This window comes from Rhinoderma darwinii, chromosome 3 (genome assembly GCF_050947455.1).
Source record: "Rhinoderma darwinii isolate aRhiDar2 chromosome 3, aRhiDar2.hap1, whole genome shotgun sequence".
In the NCBI taxonomy this organism is placed as follows: Eukaryota; Metazoa; Chordata; class Amphibia; order Anura; family Rhinodermatidae; genus Rhinoderma; species Rhinoderma darwinii.
Window position 1 is genome coordinate 283,667,690 of NC_134689.1, and position 20,943 is coordinate 283,688,632.

Below are 20,943 nucleotides of genomic sequence, written 5' to 3' on the forward strand. Positions count from 1 at the left end.
CCGTAAGTGCGGTCATGAGGGGAACTGGAAAACAACATTTTTCATGCCACTTAATAAACAAATTATGAACATTTTGAGAAAAAATCACATGGTGTGCGAGAACGTTTGGAACCAAAAAAAAAAAAAAAGGAGTGTGAAAAGGAAGCCAAATAAAAACTGGACCTGTATGGAGAGTCATAGGATCAGATCAGTTAAATAGAAATGATGAAGATATTCTTAAGATTATTCTGTAGATCAATGGGATGGCAACAGAATTACATTGTTTGTCTACCAGAGCCTTATACTTGGAAAAGAAAGCCTCATGTTCATATTAAAACAGCCAACTCTCGATTTGCCAAATATAGCTTAGTGCAGAACAAAAAAATGGACATGTAAATGTTATCTACATATGAATGTGTTATTTCCAGCTCACTGAAGTTCTAAACTAGAAAACAATGAAAGCAGAAGTATGAAATTATCTTTTCCAATCTCTGCCACATAGAAATGGTTATGAAGTGTTCTACAAGATACGGTTGTACCAGTCAAAGGATTACATAATAAACTATTTAAGACAAACAGAACTAAACTATTCTCATGGCAAAAAATATCCAGTGCCCTTACAAATGACTGCTGTCACCGATCATGTAGCGTCTATTGATCTCAGAGGAAGAACATCACCTCGGGCTACTTAACTGCAGGAAGTCGAAGAATGTTAACTCATGGGCTCTTCCATTTGATATTCGCTTGTCCAGCATTTAAAATGTATTTTATTTTATTTTTTTAATCGAATTTAATGTTTTTATCTGAACATTAAAAAGGCAAAAAAGGTCATATGACAAATAAAGAATACACAAAAGAGGGACTTGGTTGTCCCGATACAAAATAACTGGAACATGGTTAAATGATAATATGTGCAATGGTGACAACACATTGGAGGGAATATATTAAAAGGCTTACGCCAGTTTTCTGGTATAAAGAAATAAAAAAAGAACACATTTTGGTGCATGCCACGTTTTTGTTTTTTTTCTGTCGGATTCATTCGGAATTTAACAGCAAAATCTCTGTATGCTTGAGCAGGGCCCCATAGTAGTCTATAGGTACCTATACAAACAAGCTCCTCACCGACCTAATAATTAAATGTCCCTAGTTGGAGGACATCTGACATGGCAATGAACAACCATTAGTATGACAATCAACAATTCTTTCAAAGCAACAATGTATACCCGGGATTAATAAAAAGCTGCCAGATAACTCGGGTACTACAGTCTTGGAGAGAATATAAAAGAGAAGCGTGATTCATTTATGGGATACAATATCCCTATTCTTATGATTAACACATATGGCAGTTATTTCAGGAGGTGATAATCTACATATATATGAAGAGGGCACGTTTCTATCTGGTATCTTCTAAATATAACCTGATAATGGTTTGAACATGTAAAGCAGATTTCAGTCTTTTAACACCACACATTAGAACGGACATTAGATGAATCTAGACCACACACGGTAATAATAAGAGATGATCAATCAATGGTAATAATTAATGAATCAGTAATGACATGTAATATACTGTCTGCGGTGATCAGGATGCAATGGCTTTTTATAGAAACGTGCTGCAAGTATTCTGCAGATGGGTTTTATATACTAGGTCTGTGGTTCTATATGGCAGCTGAATGAACTCCATCACTTTTGTAAATCCTCTATAATCACACAAGAAGGAATCCTTGAAGCCTAAGCTGTAATCTCGGATTCTTTATTCATGTCTTCCAGAATGACTGCACAAGTTCTCTCCTCCTTTCAATGTTTAAGCGCATTTCCTACCTACCAGAAGTCAGTGCAGCTACATCAATATGTCACACCGGACCAGCTGCAAACCCAATCAAGACAATTTGCCAACAAGCTAATTAAAGGGATACAGCAAAAATGTATTTGAAAACTAAGGGCAGGTTCACATTTGTGATATCGGGCTAGTTCTATATTTTTTATAATGTATTTATATCCACAATTTTGGCGCAGTTACGGTCGTGTATTCCCAGCCTGATCCGGCTATATGTTGTATTCATTGTTTTTTATAGATTTTAATAAAATGTATATTTTTAAATCTATTACACTGGTTGTGGCTATAATGCTCCTATAAAGTCTTATGTAGGTTTGAAACACAAATATACGCATGCTAGCGGTTTATCCACAAATTGCAGACCAGTGGACTGCAAATATACTGGAGAAAAAATATACAGGGACTACAACAATAAAATAAAACATATAGACTGTTAAGTTGAAATAAAGAGTAAATTGAATGAATGATAGATTCACACTTGGGAATACTTTAGAAAAAAATATCATTGTTCTCATTTTGTTATTTTTGGGATCATTTGGAGCAATTGATAGAGTCTTAGATGTTTTTAATGAATATGGAAGACACTCTGGTCTCAGAATAAATTGGTAAAAATCTAGTATGTTGTGTCTAGATAAGGAGCTTATAGGTTCAACAAAGCTTCAACTAATATGGAGAGGGTAATCCCTAAAATATTAAGTCTCTCATAATTTAGAAGATTACAGAGTTAAACATCATGTCTTTAATTTATATATTCAGGAGGGAAATAAAATATGAAAAGGAATATGGCAGGATTGGTCGTGTTAATAAAAATGGTGTTGCTCCCTTCATTTCTCTATGTGCTATCAAACTTTCCCATATGGATACAAAATCTAGTACTTCTAGACCATTGAAAGTTTATTTAGGGACATAGTCGCCTACAATCATTTGGAAGCCTAGCAATCCTTAATATATTTCTGTATTTTATTGTAGTACAAATAAGGTTTTGTATGTAAATATATAAATGTAAAGAATTGTTGGGTATTGAAGGATTTTTGCATAGTTTAGAAAATACATAGACTGTCAAATATTTAGAGAAGGTAGTCTCAGAGTTTGAAAAATTAAAAACGAAACTTTGATATTGATCAGAGGTTTTATTTGAGATATCTCCAGCTTACAAGAAGATAAGCTTGATAAGATGATAGCTTGTAAATACAAGGAGGTGATCAATAAAGTGTAAAAAGTAGAAAAGGTTTAGGCGAGGGCTAGTGGGTTCACCATTCAGCATGACAACGACCCAAACCATACCTCCAAAATCAACAAAAGAATGGCTTCACCAGAAGATCAACATTTTGGAATGGCCCAGCCAGAGCCCAGACCTGCATGCCATTGAAAATCTGTGGAGTGACCTGTAGAGGGCTCTACAGTGTAGAGATGCCCTCACCATCTGACAGATTTGGAGCGCTTTTGCAAGGAAGAGTGGGCAACAATTGCCAAGTCAAGCTGTGCCATGCTGATAGACTTCTACCCAAAAAGATTGAGTGCTGTCATAAAGTCAAAGGGTAATTAAACAAAGTAATAGTTTAAGGGTGTGCATATTTATGCAACCACATCATTTTTGTTCTTTATTTTTCCACCCTAAAAGATTTCAGTTTGCTTTTCAATACAATTGTACAGATTATAGGTGACATTAAAAACCTGGCATTTTAACAGGGGAGTGTAGACTTTTTATATCCACTGTGTGTGTATATATGTGTATATATATATATGTATATACATATATATATATATATATATATATATATATAAATAAATATAATATTAATGTTTTGAAGAAGGGCTTTAGGCAAGATTAATTTTTTGTCAAGGAGATGATGGATAGTTGTGAAATAATGCCCTCCAGGATACCTTGCAAAAAAAAGCCAGGATGGGATTCCTTATGAGATCTATAAAACAAAAAAAAAGTATGCGGAGGAGACCCTGGATAATATGTTGGAGGTTTTCAATTCCTCCTTTGAGAAGGGGTTTTTACCCCCATCGCTGGAGGTTGCCATGATTGTGCCAATCTTGAAGTCTAATAAAAATCTTGTTAATATTGACTCTTACAGGCCGATATCTTTAATAAATACAGATATTAAAATCCTTGCCCGGGTGCGGACATCTAGATTGGAAAAAGTAATAACAAAAGTTGTCCATAGTGATCAGACAGGGTTTATTCCAAATAAATCCACCAAAATTAATATGGTTTTTGGGAATCTACAGGATGTAGATTTAGATAGGGGGAAGGAGGCAAATCTTTCTCTGGATGCCTCTAGGGCATTTGACCATGTTGGATGGGCATTTCTAACATTGGTTTTGAAAAAATTAGGGTTTGGTCATAACTGTAAAAATGGATTATCTTTCTGTATGCTGGTCCCAGGAAAGAATCTCTGTAAATGGACAAGTGCCATCATTTTCATCTAACAAGAAGTACAAGACAGGGGTGTACCTTATCACCCCTTCTGTTTTCAATTATAATGGAACCATTAGCTCAATATATACGTTCCCAAAACGAGGTGGAAGGCTTCAGGATAACATTCTTATTTTCCTCCACGATTATTCAGTGTCTCTGCCTGCCATATTAGCAATATTCTCAGAATTTGGCAGATATTCATGAGTTAATACAAATAACTATATACACACACGATAGATTACTATAGATGAGTGAAATTTTCACCCTATTCGAAATTTGCTGCTTTTCCGGTAATTAGAATAATTTGTGGGATCGTTCAGTGAATCTATGAGAGCTAGCGAATCAATTTGCCCAGTAGCCCACATGTGGGTCAATTCGTTCATCTACAATCTACAGAGCAGAGCTTCATGTCCTTCTTTATTTAATCAGTCATTTAGTAAACCGAGGCTTCAAAACAACACTTTGGAGGGGATGGCAGTGCAGAAATCACTTCAACTACAAGAGGTGCTCGAGGAAGCAAACACAGAACAAATACAGTGGCAATGGGATCATTGAGTGGTTAAATATACCAGTTCTTGCCCGTGTCTCTCTGTGAGGATAACCTTCACAGCACAGCTCATTGTGTCTGTAGGGATATGTCGGCATGAATTAATATGATTTCTGCATGTCCACCAATCTATAACTAGGAACACAGCCAAGAGGGCACTTGGGTGTTGTATTTGCTTCCACACGACTGTCTGAGGTCCAGTTTTCAATGTGCCATTGGAAGGCTTGTTATTGTCTGGCTAAATATTACTGTATTGGCTGACATTTGATGCAATTTTCCTCAGCCTCCATGACATGGTTTAGAATAAATTTTATGGCGCTTTAACAAAAAAAAAATTCTATAAAACTAACAAGTTAATGTTATTGTAGTAGGATTCAGTCAGTATAATCCTGTTACTTGTCTGGAATGCTTAGCTGGATATTTACCTACTAACTCAGCATAAACGAAGCTTTAAAAAGAATCAAAAGAAACTGCTTTGCCTATTCCTATGTGTATTGTGCGTGTGATAATAACGTCTGCTCCACACGTGACATACAAAAATATAGGTCAGCAGTAACCAAAATGTCCAGGATTGAAAATACTATAACTTTAGTCAAGCCTATCCAACTTCTGGCTGGGTTCCAGATACAGCTCCCTGTGCCATTATGGAATCTGGCCTGCCATTGATCACAAGTGTCATATTTTTATTTTGTCTGGTCCAAACACAGATTTATAACTTTCAGAAGCTTTTGTCAATAATAAACGCTTATACTTTACTATTCCTTTATAGGTGGATGCATAGATGAGTTTACTTTTTCTCCATTTTCATATCCACCCAAGTGTTTTTCTGCTTCTTTACTTCGGTCAGTACTTCAAAGTCCCCTCAATACAAAGTATATGCTGATGTCTCAAATCATTCGGACAATGGATATATCTATAAAAAAAATAACATCCATTTTTTTTTTTTCTGCTTAGCAGAATTCTGCCCTCATAATGGTATTCGGCCCTGTTCACACAGAGTTTTTTTGCAGGCAGAAAAAATCTGTCTCATAGTTCCTTCAGGAATATTGAGGCACATTATCACCTGCCCGCTCTTTTTTGCCACGGTATTCGCCGGCAGCCATTGAAGCTAATGCAAGGACTACAGGCAAAAAAACATGGCGAAAAATACTAGGAAAATAAAGGACATGCCGCTTTTTTCCCCCCCGCGAGCAGCGAAAAGCCGCCAGGGAAAAAAAAACACCTCTGCTTCCCATTGAAATCAATGGTGGTCGTTTCAGACTTTTTTTGGTGCCGATTCCGACTCGGTTCTCGCATCAAAGTCAGCGCCAAAAAACTCAGTGATAACAAGCAACCTTTCCACAAAGTTAAGATTGGCTGGTTAATGTACATTTTAGTACAAGTAATTTTAGGCTAGGCATCAATCACCCGTGGACAATTATGGCATCTGTTTAATGTAAAGGTCATTAAATGCTATTGAATAGCTCATGATGTATAAGTTTAACTGTTATGGCCTGTTACATATGCCATAGTGGCATACATCAACCATAAGCGCATACGTTAAAAAACAAAACATTAACACTATATACATTTTTGGGGTTTTTCTTTTTTTGCGTGATCCAATTGTATGGTATAATGGAGTCTATTACGCTTTTCCATACCTAAAAAAAAAAAGTACTCCGACGTATACTAGCCCGACAGAGACTGAAAGAACATGATCTGCCTCCGTCAGGATAATGGAGGCCTATGGACACTTTTGTCGTATAGGTTTGGAGCTTTCCTAAACGTAGGGCCAAAACATTTTGTGAACAGAGTCTTAACAGTATTTCAGCTAACTTAATGCAGATGGACCATCCATCCTTTTATATCTTTGGCCTTTCTGCCAGATAACCAATGATATCTACTGTATATACAAAAGGTACCCAAGACCATTAATGTCCGCTCATGAAAATCTCCCACTCTTAACCTTTAGTATGCTAAAACCAAATTGATAAGGGCCACTTAAATCCATTATTCTTCGACAACTATTCCTTCTACCGAACAGCACAGGATCCTCTGAAAACTGACAGCGGGAGCATTTCTTTATGCATAGGACTAGGTGGACCGTGACAGGAAGCAGAGCGAGTGACAACCCCAGACATCTCTACATCACAGGACCCCAGGGAAGTAAGATTCCAGGGTGTGGAAGAGAAGCCCATCTCTGGACTATTTGTCCAGAGATGGGCTTCTCTTCCACACCCTGAAATCTTACTTCCCTGGGGTCCTGTGATGTAGAGATGTCCGATGAGTTGTCCGTTTTTACCTGGCAATACATTGTACTCTACAGTGGCAGGTAGACATGAAGTTCCAATACAAAACAAAAGCTTGGTTACCTTTTTAAATTCTCTTTCCAGTGCTGGGGAGCAATGCCCATCTTTATCCCTATCTGATGCATTTACAGTTAATATAAGTAACAATTTCAGATCTCTACATGTTGATCTGTATATATGTCATTTGTTTGCCGTGCCTGGCATTGCCAACCAAGGGCCTGCACACAACAGCAAAGCCAGAAACTTATTTATTAAGACGTCTGGCCCTAAAGAATAATTTCAATGGGAAACTGTACTTCCCGTAATAACTTATTAATAAATGCACTGCCAACTTCATTTACACTTGTTTCTTAGTATGCCTAATCAGGTGTCAGAGCTCCATTCTTCTACAGCTCCATTTCACCTGCACATCACTGAAAATGTTAGCGGCCACAAGGCACGACTGATCCACATACACAGTCGGGTCACATTATTATAACCACCTACTACTTTCGACGTCGGCAGCACGTAGCCCATGAAGGAAGTGATGTGTCGTGAACTGGGTTGGTGGGTATATAAAGTGTGAGATAGGCTGTATGAAAACATATCACTCGCTGTTGCCATGGGTAAAACGGGCGATCAGTTGAAAAAAGGGATGATTATTGGCTTTCGGACAAGGGTGGCAGTATTTCTCAAACAGAGCAGTTTGTAAACTGTTCGTGTGCTGCTGTGGTGAAAGTGTATTGTGAGTGGACAATTGGCACCATTGGGAATAACTGATGTGGAAACTGTGTAGCACCTTGTGACATTGATGTGAGAAGTGAATGTCGGCTACGAAGGTGCACGAGGGCCAAACGACACGCAACAGTGGAGCAGCTCACCGTGAAAATCCACCAGAGGGCTACCAGACGTGTGTCTAAAACAACAGTTCAGCGAACCCTACGGAATATGTTGCTCCGAAGCAGAGGGATGGTCACTGCTCCTATGCCAGCAAAGGTGCATCTAAAAAAAAAGTCTTCATCTTGCATGGCAGTATCGGAATTGAACCACCGATGATTGGCAAAGGGTTGCCTTTTCCAATGTGTCATGTTTTCTACTTCATCAAACGGATGGACGTTAGCGCGCCAGGCGAGAAAAATCAGAGAACAAAACACCCTGCATCCATTGCTGGAAGAACACAAACTGGTGGCGTGAGCATTATGGTCTGGGATTTTTTCATGGCATTCTCTGGGCCCACACATCCATGTGGAAGGCACTCTGAACCTATTTGGGTAATCCATTGTTGCAGATCACGTCCGTCCATCCATACATGCTGTTGGTCTTCCCTGGGGCAGATGGAATTTTCCAGCACGACAATGCGACGTCACACTGCTAGAAATGTCCGACAGTAGCTGGAAGAGAACCACCAAGACTTCCAAGTACTTCCATGGCCCCCTAATTTGCCAGACTTGAACCCAATTGAGCATCTGTGGGACCACCTCGATAGTCTTGTTCACTCTATGGATCCTCCCTGACACACCCTCCAGCAAATGTCGGATGCACTGCAGTCAGCATGGCTCCAGATACCTGAGACAACCTACCAGCACCTTATTGAGTCACACCCAGCCAGTCTAGCTACAATGCTGCACATGGCGGTTACTATGGATATTAGCTGGTGGTCATAATAATGTCACTCGATTGTATAACTCCTTTTCAGATCACCAAGAGCTGTATACGAGTCTCCTATTGGATTCGTTAAGGGGGGGGGGGCGACGACAAAGGGTTTTATTGTTACGCACAGATGAAAAAGGACATCAGAAGCTCTGTAGAAGAACAATAATGCAAGGCCAAGCAAAACAATGATGGCAGCCCATTTATTAAATATTAATAACTGGAGGTAAAAGTTCAGCTTTTGCCAATTCACAAAAGCAAACAATGAATAAAATGATCACATCCTGTGCTGTTACAATAAGAAATTAAACATAGTTGCAACAACGTACTAAAGTACATTAGTCTTAGGCTCTGTTCACATCTGCGTTGGGTCCCGTTCTGACGTTCCGTCGGAGCTTTCGGTCAGAACGGGACCCTGAGCAGACACAAACTGACACTGACGGAAACCAGAGGAGCCGGTGCTCGTAGTTTCCGTTTGCCTCTTTTGTGCACCGGACCAGTCGTTTTGCCGGAAGCAATAGCGTAGTCGACTACGCTATTGCTTCCGGCAAAATTACTGATCCGGTACACAAAAGCGGCAAACGGAAACAATGGGCACCGGCTCCGTCACCATTGAAATCAATGGAACGTCAGAACGGGACCCCCAACGCAGATGTGAACAGAGCCTTAGAGCTTGCTTTTAAATTCTACTGTTAAAAATGGAGAACGGTAGATATGCTAAATGATGGCAATAATGGGTTTGAGCTGAAGGATGCGCTAAATTTTACTCTACAATATTGTTACTATACTGCCTGAGAAATGCATGAAGATATTTTCCAACTGAGAATATGAATAAATAACAAATCATATCAATGCATCAAGGATCTTTAAACTCCTGTTTTATGAAAAAGTTGAGAAAAAATTCTCTCATGCAAATTCAAGACATGAATCTCCACCACAAATACTAGAAAATGATGGTCAGAAAGTCAAAGAACGTCACGAATGAGCTGACTGACAAGTTTGGAAGAAATACTTGTGACTAGTAAAGAGACTGATGAAATGTTACCATTATCCCGGTTTCTAGAAAAGATTTAGTAACTGCCACTAAGAACCCTTTCACATATAGCTTGCCTTTTCTGTACTTTTTTTGCTAACTTCATGTCACACTAGGTAAAATGCACATCTTCAATGTGATCTCTAGAGTTTATGGTGGAGTGGAAAATTTAGGACGTTAAGTAAACCTTACACAGCACATTGGTTTTAAGAAAGTTTTTGGTGTAGTTGGGCAAGAATAATAAATTCATGATTTACAAATCTTCGGTTATGATAGATCCATATTCTTAAAAGAAAAAAAAAAAACAGATAAAGAAAAGCTTTGTTGGATATAAATATAGTACTTTCTGACCGGTCACGACCTTATGTATATAATACATTGCATAATGTACCCCCTATAACAGGGCTTGAAAAAACCCATTCACCAAGGTGACAAGCAATGTCCCTGGCAACCGGTCTCTGCCTCTAGCCCCTTATATTTTGTTTCCCGTTGTTTCCACCCGGAGATGAATGTGGTCACCAACTACATCCAGGTTCATTTCTCCTGGCAGGAGCGGTCAAACATCCTCCTGATAGGGAGTACACAGTGACTGTCATATAGTTTGCATTGGTTAGCAAAGGCCGATACAAGAACCAGAAAACTACATACAACAGTTAGCAATAGTCTGCCCTTTATACAGTGCTGTAAAAAACTATGTGCTACTAAAATCAACACGTTAACCAAATTCAATTGACAATTGGTTACATTTTATTAGCCACACCCAGGCATGATTATTGCCAGAACTGTTAATGTAAAAATCAATGTGAAGTAGTCTAGAAGGTCTCAAAAAACAGCACATGATGCCACGTTCTAAAGAGATTAAAATACAGATGCCATACAAAGTCATTGAATCTACCAGTCTGGAAAGGGTTACAAAGTCATTGTTAAGGCTCTGGGAATCCAGTGAACCACAGTGAGAGCCATTATCCACAAATGGAGAAAACGTGGAACAGTGGTGAACCTTCCCAGGAGTGGCTGGCCTACAAAAATTTCACCAAGAGCGCATCAATTAACTCTTCAGGGAGGTCACAAAAAGAACCCAGACAAACATCTACAGAACCCACTTGGCTCAGTTAAGGTCAATGTACACAATTCCACTTTAAGAAAGACACTGGTCAAAAGGCATCCAGGAGAGAGTTGCAAAGCGCAAATTACGGTTGACCAAAAAAAACACAAAGGCTCATTTTAGATTTGTCAAAAACATCTAAATGACCCTCAAGACTTTCGGGATAATATTCTGTGGACTGATGAGTCAAAGATGGAATTTTTTGAAAGACATAGGTCTCATTACATCTGGCATAAAGTGAACACTGCATTCCACCATAAGAAAATCATACCAACAGTCCGTAAAACACAGTGGTGGCAGTGTGATGGTCAGGGGCTGCTTTGCTTCTGCCAGACTTGTCATAATTGCTGGAACCATAAATTCTGCTCCCCATTAGAAAAATCCTGAAGGAGAATGCTGGCCCATTAGTTTGTGACCTAAAAGCTCAAGAGATGTTGGGTTGTGCAGCAGGACAATGATCCGAAGCACACTATAACACTTCAAGAACATCTCTTTCCCATGTTACAAATATTGGAAGCTCTTCCCATTTGTTGGCGTAAGGACATTAGGATATAGCTGTAAGGACTTAATAATATGAAGTAACGGGCCTACAGTAGACTATAACGATAAAGTCCCGTAACGTCATTTATACACTTTCTATTTAGTAAAACTGTACCCAGAAAAATCGTAACTGCTTATATTTTTTATTTTTTTTCTCTCTTCTTTTTCTTTCTTAATGTTTTTATTGTATTTTGTTTAACTAGCGGAAAAAAACTAAATAATACATATACTTGTACTCATTGTAAGATATGGACATGGATGTGAAAGTTAACCGGTTTCTGATTTTGTTTATGTTATGCTTTGAGAAATAATAATAAAAAAATCTAAATAAAAATAAAAAATGATCCGAAGCACGTAAGAAATAAATGAAGGTTTTGATCTGAAATATTTAAAGGTGACGAATTCGAAAAAATAGAAGAAAATCGGGTCAGGGAAAAATACTTTATCACAGCACAGTAGCTTCCTACCACCAGAGGAATATGATTCTAATTATTATTAGGCATCTTTTAAGTATTTTAATACCCTAAACTCAGTTTTGCCATATGTAGACCAAAGGGGTTTATCTGAATAAAAATCAGTTCTGCATGGATGCTGTTGACCATTTATGTGACATTCCAGAACTGATCCGCTCGTACATCCGCCTCCATATATAACACTTCACTAAAGTGCGATAAGCCGACTCTCCATTTTCTTAATGCGAGTACGTTATTTATATCAATATAACACTGTATTTACTGCACGGTAAGTACAGTGCTCGGCTTCTCTCCTTCAATTTTCTAATGATGCCTGGGTTTCAATTCATAACCATTTTCGAGATTTCTGATTAGAGTCAATGCACAGAAACTGAGGCTGAAAACCCATCCAGATCATGTCCAATTTAAAGAGCGAGTTCAAAAGTGGCATTTGAGTCATTTTGCTGCAAGAAAACCGCTGTGTGTGAACTCACCCTCACAGAAACAGTGTTACATAGAGGAGGATCTGACAGCTGTTTTAGTAAATACTTGCATTCCTCATGAAGTAACAATTGTGGAGCATCTTTTTTTTTTTAGAACTCTGCATTGTGCCATTCCTCTGCTGTCCCTCCGGGAAATACATGAATAAATTGCCAACTAGCCGTTACCATTCTCACTAGCCCTTAAGCACACAACAGGGATTCCCAGCCGTGTGATGGCCGTTCAAAAAAACGGCCGTCACACGGCTGCAGTAGGAACAATAGACCCCTAGTGGGGCTATTCACACGACCGATTTTTTTAGCGGCCCGGGGAACCCGGCCGTCAAAAAATGGGACATGCCCTATTACCGGCCGCCTGGCTCCCATAGAAGTCTATGGGGCCGGGTAATACACGGCCATCACTTGAATGTGCTCCAAGTGACGGCCGTGTCTTCCGTTGCTCGCTCTCTCCTTCTCACAGTGCAAAGTGCATGTGAGGAGGAGGGTCTGTCTTTTGCTCCCTGTAGGAGCTTTGGCAACGTTGTGGCCGGGGATTGGGGATTCCGCTCCAGCAGAAGTCCCTGACTTCACTTTGTCCATATATGGACACAGTGACATCAGCGACTTCTGAAGCGGAATCCCCGGCGATGTGGCCGGGAATCCCCGGCGATGTGGCCGGGGATTCCGCTCCAGGAGAATTCCCTGACTTCTGTGTCCATATATGGACACAGTGACGTCAGGCACTTCTGAAGCGGAATCCCTGAACCTGTGGCCGGTGTCTCCGCTCCAGAAGTCCCTGACTTCACTGTCTTCATATATGGTCATTGAAGTCAGGGACTTCTTCTGGAACGGTGGCGCTATCTACAGACAGGTAGGGGTGGGGGTGCCATGTATGGTGGGGGGTGCTGTGTAGAACTACCTACAGAGGGCCTGTGTGGCCTTACCTACAGAGGGCCTGTGTGGCACTACCTACAGGGGGCGGCTGTGTGGCACTACCTACAGGGGGCGGCTGTGTGGCACTACCTACAGGGGGCGGCTGTGTGGCACTACCTACAGGGGGCGGCTGTGTGGCACTACCTACAGGGGGCGGCTGTGTGGCACTACCTACAGGGGGCTGTGTGGCATTACCTACAGGGAGCTGTGTGGCATTACCTACAGGGGGCTGTGTGGTATTACCTACAGGGGGCTGTGGCAGTATCTACAGAGGGAAGTGTGTGGCAAAAATGTACAAATTAAATTCATCCAATTTTAAAACGGACAGGGAAAAAAACGGATGCAAAATGGGTCAAAATCAGCAGTTAAAAACTGTAACACGTCCGGGAACGGAAAGGGATGCAAACCGGACGGGATAAACGGCCGATTTTATCGGCCGACACTCTGACCCTGTCGTGTGAATGAGGCCTTATCCAATCAGTACTCACAGATTTCGTGTGTAGGGACACACCCTATCGACAAAAAGAGCAGTAACGCCCAGTTGTTACATTTTTCATACATTCCCATGTATGAACATTACAATCGCTTAATTTTAAATATATATTGATCATAGTACGTGAAGCCAATTGTATTTCTTGTATTGCCAAAGTAGCTTTATTATGGTTACATCTTTGTTTCAGCTGAACAAGAGCAGCTAAACACTGAGAATATTCTCTTGTCATCTGCAATGCAGTTTCTGCTACAGCAGCAATCCACAGTAACCGAATTACACAGCAAGCTGCTGTACCCTCCAAAATATTCACCCATTCCCTGGTTCACTGCAGTCTAGAAGCTGAGTCACCTGGTCTGATTTTACATTTATAAGTATATAAAATACAAGATTATGTTCTGCTGCCAACAATTATGCAGAATCATTGACATTATTAAAAGGAACTATGAACAGCTTGGATATGAGAGATGTTTCATATAAAGATATGCTTTACACCATCATCATCCTCAATCAGTTTGTGAAGGCTTTAAATCAGTGATATTTCAGTTTTGAAGCTCCAGTTTTCACTAAATGTTTGTAAAAAAAATTATGTAAATGGTATTTCCTGACACTTATGTCATCAGAGAGACCCCTTTAGCACTACATAGATATTTTATAGCCCTTTTCTAGTGGGTGCAATACAATACAATAAACAGCCCGCCAGATTTCCATTTGAGGGTTAATAGATACGCTCTACAGTGCACCCCTCTCAGCTGGCCGGTGAAGAGGTATTACCTGACCATCTCATCTCAAGCTCAATCTTGTAGTCACCAACATAGTTGACAAAAAAAATAAATGGATTATTTCTTCCTATAATACATATGGGGATACAGTACTCAAACAATCTGAACACAATATTTATATCAACACCCAATACAAAACTGAAAACCTTTGAACTTAGATGTCAATAACAATTAAAAAAAACATAAGTGTGAAAATTAGGCCTTATTCACACGAACTTGCCCTGTTTTGCACGCGCAGCGTTTTTTCTGCATTGCAGTTCCGTGTGACATCAGGGTATGGTGCGTGTCTGCATTTTTTACGCGCATAGGTCATCAGTATGTCACGCGTTTCACGTCAGCAAAATAAACTGAAGGAGGTGTTTTTCTTTTCAAAATCATTTCTTTAGCAACTGTTGTGTGAATCACGCACAGCACACAGATGTGCGTCCGTGTGCTGTCCGTGATTTTCACGCACCCATTGACTTCAATGTGTGCGTCATGCACAAAAAACGCACAAGTATAGGACATGCAGTGAGTTTCGCGCAGCGGACACACGCTGCGTGAAAAACACTGAATGTCTGAATGGCCCCATTGACTTGCATAGGTCCGTGTGACGTGCGTTATTTTCACACGCGTAACACGGACGTGAAATACGCTCATGTGAATTAGGCCTTAGACTCAACCTACAATATTCTACCAATAAGGTAAACAAATTAGAAACCCAAGAAGGTCATAAAAACAGAAATCGAGGATGATTCAAAGAACATCTCTGTAGATTAACCATTGAACCATCTATTTAGCAGCTAAATTCAAACGGATATTAAATGGGTTTTCCCATAATCATTATTTATCACCTAGCCACAGGATAGGTGATAAATATCTGATCGGTGGGAGTCCGACCGCTAGGACCCCCACTGATCACAAGAATGAGCTTACCGTGCCGTTCCTGGGAGCCCCATAGGAATGAAGCGGTAGTGCGCATGCTTGATCACCACTCTATTCATTTCTATGGGGCTGCCGAGCGCCATCTACAGCGCAGCCCCATAGAAATGAATGGAGTGGCGGCCGAGCACGCGCACTACCACCCTATTCCTGTGAATCTCCCAGGAACAACACGGCAAGTCTGTTCTCGTGATCGGTGGGGACCTTTTGGTACTTCAGTATACGGCAAACACAATTAGGTATGGAAGAGCATAGTAGACTATGATATTCCATCCTGTGGTATTTTGTAAAACAACTTACCATATTAGCCTATGGGTGATGGATGCCAGCTAAGTTTTAGAACAAATTACCTGATCCAGTGAAAAATTATTTGGATAGAGAATTTAACAAATGTGAAGCCAGGACGATATAACTAGATTTTTATGTCATTACAAAAAGTTGGGCAGCCAGGGATAATTTAATTTGCTGCTTGCACAGCAGGAACGCACCATCACTTGTAAAGTCACCTGATGCTTTCATGGTGGGTGTGATTGTATTCACATGGATCACCGACAATTCAAATTATTTAATCATTTACTCGATCTTCAGCATAGAACTTCATATAAATGAGCCAATGTAAGATGACCAAAGAATGCCGAGATCACAGAAGTCTGTGGCAGCATTTCCATTTTCTGTTATGTTTGCCATGATGTATTTTCGTGTTCAACACGAAAAGGTTCCTATATAAATAGGACTTTAAACGGGTTTTCCCGTAATCATTATAGATCACCTATCCACAGAATATCTCATCGGTGGGGGTCCGATCACGAGAACGGACTTCCCATGTAGTTCCTGGGAGACCCATAGGAATGGAGCGATCGTGCGCATGCTTTGCCACAGCTCCATTCATTTCTATGGGACCTCTGTAGATAGCGCTTGGCAGCCCCATTCCTATGGGGCTCCCAGGGGCGGCACAGTAAGTCCATTCTCCTAATCAGTGGGGGTCCCAGCTCAGGGGTCTCGTACCTATGCCAGTACAAGTAGAATGGCCATTAAGAAACCATGCAAGTATACAGCTCCAGGAAGGATTAATTTAGTGCGTCTGATATGCAAAACTTTTGAAAAGGCTTCATGGGATATCAGTTTGACAGCTCGTCCAGCAACAAATCCAAGTTAGGAATACAAGCACAGGTATCATGTTATGCAGCCTGAGGCTCCAATACATAGAGCAGCATACAGTATTACATTGGCATTCTATTTGGGTAGTAATGACCTGTCAAGTAACTTCTGTTCCAGGTATTATATTCATTGCAAGATCCTTTGTTTAATCACAAAACAAGCGACACATACTTTATAGTCCTGGCGCCATTTAGAGAAAATGATCATCACAGGTGAGAAAATACAATGCAGCTCTCCGTTTTTACATAACAGTTTTGTTTATTTTTATTTTGGGGTGGTGGGGGGGGGGGAGGTTAGTCATTAAAACCAAGATTCTGCCAAAGAAATTATTTCCTGGGAATGTGTACTCCTACTGCTGTTTTCCATCTGTTATCATGACTGTGTCATTTAATGATCTATTATTGCACATGTAAAAAGCTACCGTGAGGGATATATATATACACACACACACACACACACACACACACATAGTATCACGCCTAAGGAACCCTGTAACTAAACAGATGGAAATTCTCACTTTAAGTTGCTTTTTACTGGCCTGTACATTCATCATTAAGTGATCTCGGCTTGTTATTTCAGAAAGGCTAATAATAACTTTTACGCTGTCCATTAAAATTGCAATAATTCTTGTATTTCACACTTCCTCTATGCGTGTTAATTATCTGTAAACTGTCAGAAGAAGCTACTTAACCCCTTAGTGACCAGCCCATTTTAGGCCTTAATGACCAAGCTATTTTATTCGTTTTTCTATAGTCGCATTCAAAGAGCTATAACGTTTTTATTTTTTCATCTACATAGCTGTATGAGGACTTGTTTTTTGCGGGATTAGTTGTGCTTTTTAATGGCACCATTTTTGGGTACATATAATTTTTATATTAACTTTTATTAACCTTTTTGGGGGGGATTATAAAAAAAAACTGAAATTCCGCCATTGTTCTATGCGTTTTTAAATTGACGCCGTTCACTGTGCGACGTAATTAACATGTGACCTTTATTCTATGGGTCGGTACGATTACGGCGATACCACATATGTGGAGGTTTTTTTATGTTTTACGACTTTTGCACAATAAAAACACTTTTGAACTAAAATTATTTGTTTTTGCATCGTCGCTTTCCAAGAGCCGTAATTTTTTTATTTTTCCATCAATGTAGTGATTTTTTGGGCTTGTTTTCTGCGGGACAAGACGTAGTTTTGAATGGTACTGTTTTGGGGTACATGGGACTTATTGATTCATTTTTATTATGACTTTTTTGGGGGGCAATGGAAAAAAATTGCAATTTCGCCATAGTTTTTGGCGTTTTTTTTTTACGGTGTTCACTTTGCGGTTTAAATTACATATTAACTTTATTAATGGAGTCATTACGGTCGCGGCGATACCACATATGTGTACTTTTTTTTTTTTTTTACACTTTTACTAAATAAAACCACTTTTTATGGAAAAAAATGGTTTTATTAATTTTTTTACTGTACTTTTTATTAATAATCTTTATTTCACTTTGATGACTGATTTTATTAGTCCCACTAGGGGACTTTACTGTGCGATGTTCCGATCGCTGCTATAATGCTCTGGTATACTTCGTATACCAGAGCATTATTGCCTGTCAGTGTAAATCTGACAGGCAATCTGTTAGGACGTGCCTCCGGCGCGTCCTAACAGGCATATGTCCAGGGCAGACCTGGGGGCTTTTATCAGTCCCCCGGCTGCCATGACACCCCATCGGAGACCCGCGATTTCATTCGCGGGCCGCCGATGGGTGACAGAGGGAGCGCACTCCCTCTGTAAACAAAGTTAAATGCCGCGGTCGCTATTGACGGCGGCATTTAACGGGTTAAACGGCCGCGATCGAAGTAAACTTCGATCGCGGGCGTTGGAGCAGGAGCTCAGCTGTCATCAGACAGCAGAGCCCCGGCTCCTTCCTGCACGGGAGACCCGTGCAGGACTTAGACTAGGCTGACGTGAAAAGGCGTCAGCCTAGCCTAAAGCCCAGTAGTGAATCACGTTAAAACACGTATTAGTGGTCACTAAGGGGTTAAACATTTTAAATATCATCTGCTCGTACGTAAAATACACAAATCCCCTCAGGACTAGTGACTCCTTACATAGAGCATAGTATCTGAGTAGTACTTTTTATACAATGACTGGCATGTACTTGTTACGTGTCATGAAAGGATCCACCATTGCTTATTTTGTAATACTTCCTTATTTAGTAATGGTTATTTTTTAGGCGCCAATACTTTTCATAATCCTGTAACCTTCTACCCCCCAGTTCTTTGTATTTTATCTTACTAATAGATAAATATGGGGTTTTATAGGGGAACTGCAGGGGTGATGACTGGTTCACTCTTTTCAGAATGGTTACCCTGCTTAGTTAAGGAGACACTGCTAGGGGTACAGTAGGCAGAGCACATATATTTTTGTTTAGTGATTTTCTATTATTGTTTGACACTAAATTTTATGTTTAATAGCTCAAGTGACTTACATGTGAATTATTTAATGTTGTTTGCTACTGGCTAAGTTTATTTTCAATAGTAGTCCAACACCTTCTCCTGTTAGCTCAGTAATTTGTTACTAAAAAAGGATCGGTCTGAGAAAAAGTAGACAATCCCTTTTCATTTTCTCAACTAGGGCATGTAAGATGATAGAGCAGGAAGCCCCTATAGCCGGTGGCAGATTAAGTAGACCATAGGCCCTGGGCTGTTCCACAAACTTGTGCTCCCCTTCCCCACCGCTGCTCTGCCGTGTCTATAGTGAACACCACCTTTCTGTGCGAGCATTGACAAATTGTAGTTACGATTCCCCTTGTCAAAGGGCTGTGTCCCTACATACGGACAGTCTCCAACCATCGCTTACAATATAACACTGTGTAGGGAAACATCCTCTTGACAATGGGAATGGTAACACGCATTTGTCTATTAGTCCTGGGTACAGAAAGACTTTAGGTGGAATACAAGGATTTCCTACAACAGATGTCAGGAGAGAGGGCACAAGTGACGTCTTCTCTGATGGGAGTAGTTCTCTTTTCTTCTACATGTGACACAGACCGGTATGGAGTCTTCTCCTGATGAGACATCTTTGCTTCTCGTTTCTGCAGCCATTTCCAGCCTCTATAGAAACACAAAAAACAGACACCAAGGCACAGAACCATACTTTAAAGGGGTTGTCCGGGCACGAACCGGTTTTTATACTGATGACCTATCGATGTGCCCGGACAACCCCTTTTACTCAGACTAATAAATTCGGATCCCAGACTAGATCATAGAATACATACAGATCCCAGACCTTCTAAACTATTTCATTCCCCAGACCAGACCCCCCTAAACAAATATAGACGCCATAACAAGCACCCTAAATACAGACCTCAGACTGGACCCCTAAATACAGACCCCGGACCCAACCCCTACACTAATAATGACCCCAGACCTTACTCCCTTAAGTAATACAGATCCCAAGACCAGACCCCCTAAACTAATACAGACCCTAGACCAGGCCCCCTAAATACAGACCCCATAAACTAATACAGACCCGATCCTTAAATACAGACCCCAGACATCAAACTAATACAGACCCCCTAAATACAGACCCCACACCTGACCCCCTCCACTAATAATGACCCCAGACCTGACTCCCTTAAGTAATGCAGACCCCAGACCTCAAACTAATACAGACCTTCTAAATACAGACCCCAGACCTGACCCCCTAAACTAAGACCCTAGACCAGACCCCCTAAATACAGACCCCATAAACTAATACAGACCCCCTAAAAACAGACATCAAACTGATAAAGACGCCCTAAATACAGACCCCAGACCAGACTTCTAAATATACAGATCCTAAACGCCTTAAACGGATACAGACCCCTGACCCCTTAAACTAATACAGACACCAGACCCCCTAAATACAGACCCCCTAAATAAATCCATCCCCTTATACTTACATAGCAGCTCACCTCAGTCTTCTCTGTGGAGTCTTGCTGCTGTTCAAGGACATGCGGTCAGGTTACCAGCAGGTCTCTAAACAGTAGTAAGAATTTCAGAGATAAGGTAATGTGACCTTATGTCTGAAGGTCCTTTTGCAGGACATACACAATGCAGTTTTGTCACGGATTTTGCCACGATTCGCGGCAAAAACGTGATAAAACTACATTGTACTTTGGGCAGCCATGGGCCCCCCAGGAGCCTCAGGCCCTGGGCAGCCGCCCAAAACGCCATATGATGATCCGCCATTGCCTATAGCCAATAGCTGCACCCCTACAGATGGGTGTTCTTTCGTTTTTTTTCCTGTAGCAGCTGCTATGATATCAGCTTGTAAGGGGTTCATTGGTGTGAATCAAGCTGAGCCAG

General features: G+C 40.5%; 1 protein-coding gene across 2 annotated transcripts in view; it reads right to left on the bottom strand.

Annotated features, from left to right (window-relative positions):
• The window catches only part of TNFAIP8L3 (TNF alpha induced protein 8 like 3), a 109,458-nt gene that overhangs the window by 34,235 nt on the left and 54,280 nt on the right, over positions 1–20,943 (bottom strand). The window contains exon 2 of one of the 2 annotated variants that reach the window (XM_075858005.1): positions 5,583–5,704. The exons of the other annotated variant lie outside the window; for it this stretch is intronic. The gene's annotated coding sequence lies outside the window, so the exon portion shown is untranslated. The remainder of the gene's footprint in view (positions 1–5,582; positions 5,705–20,943) is intronic. 2 annotated transcript variants of the gene reach the window in all.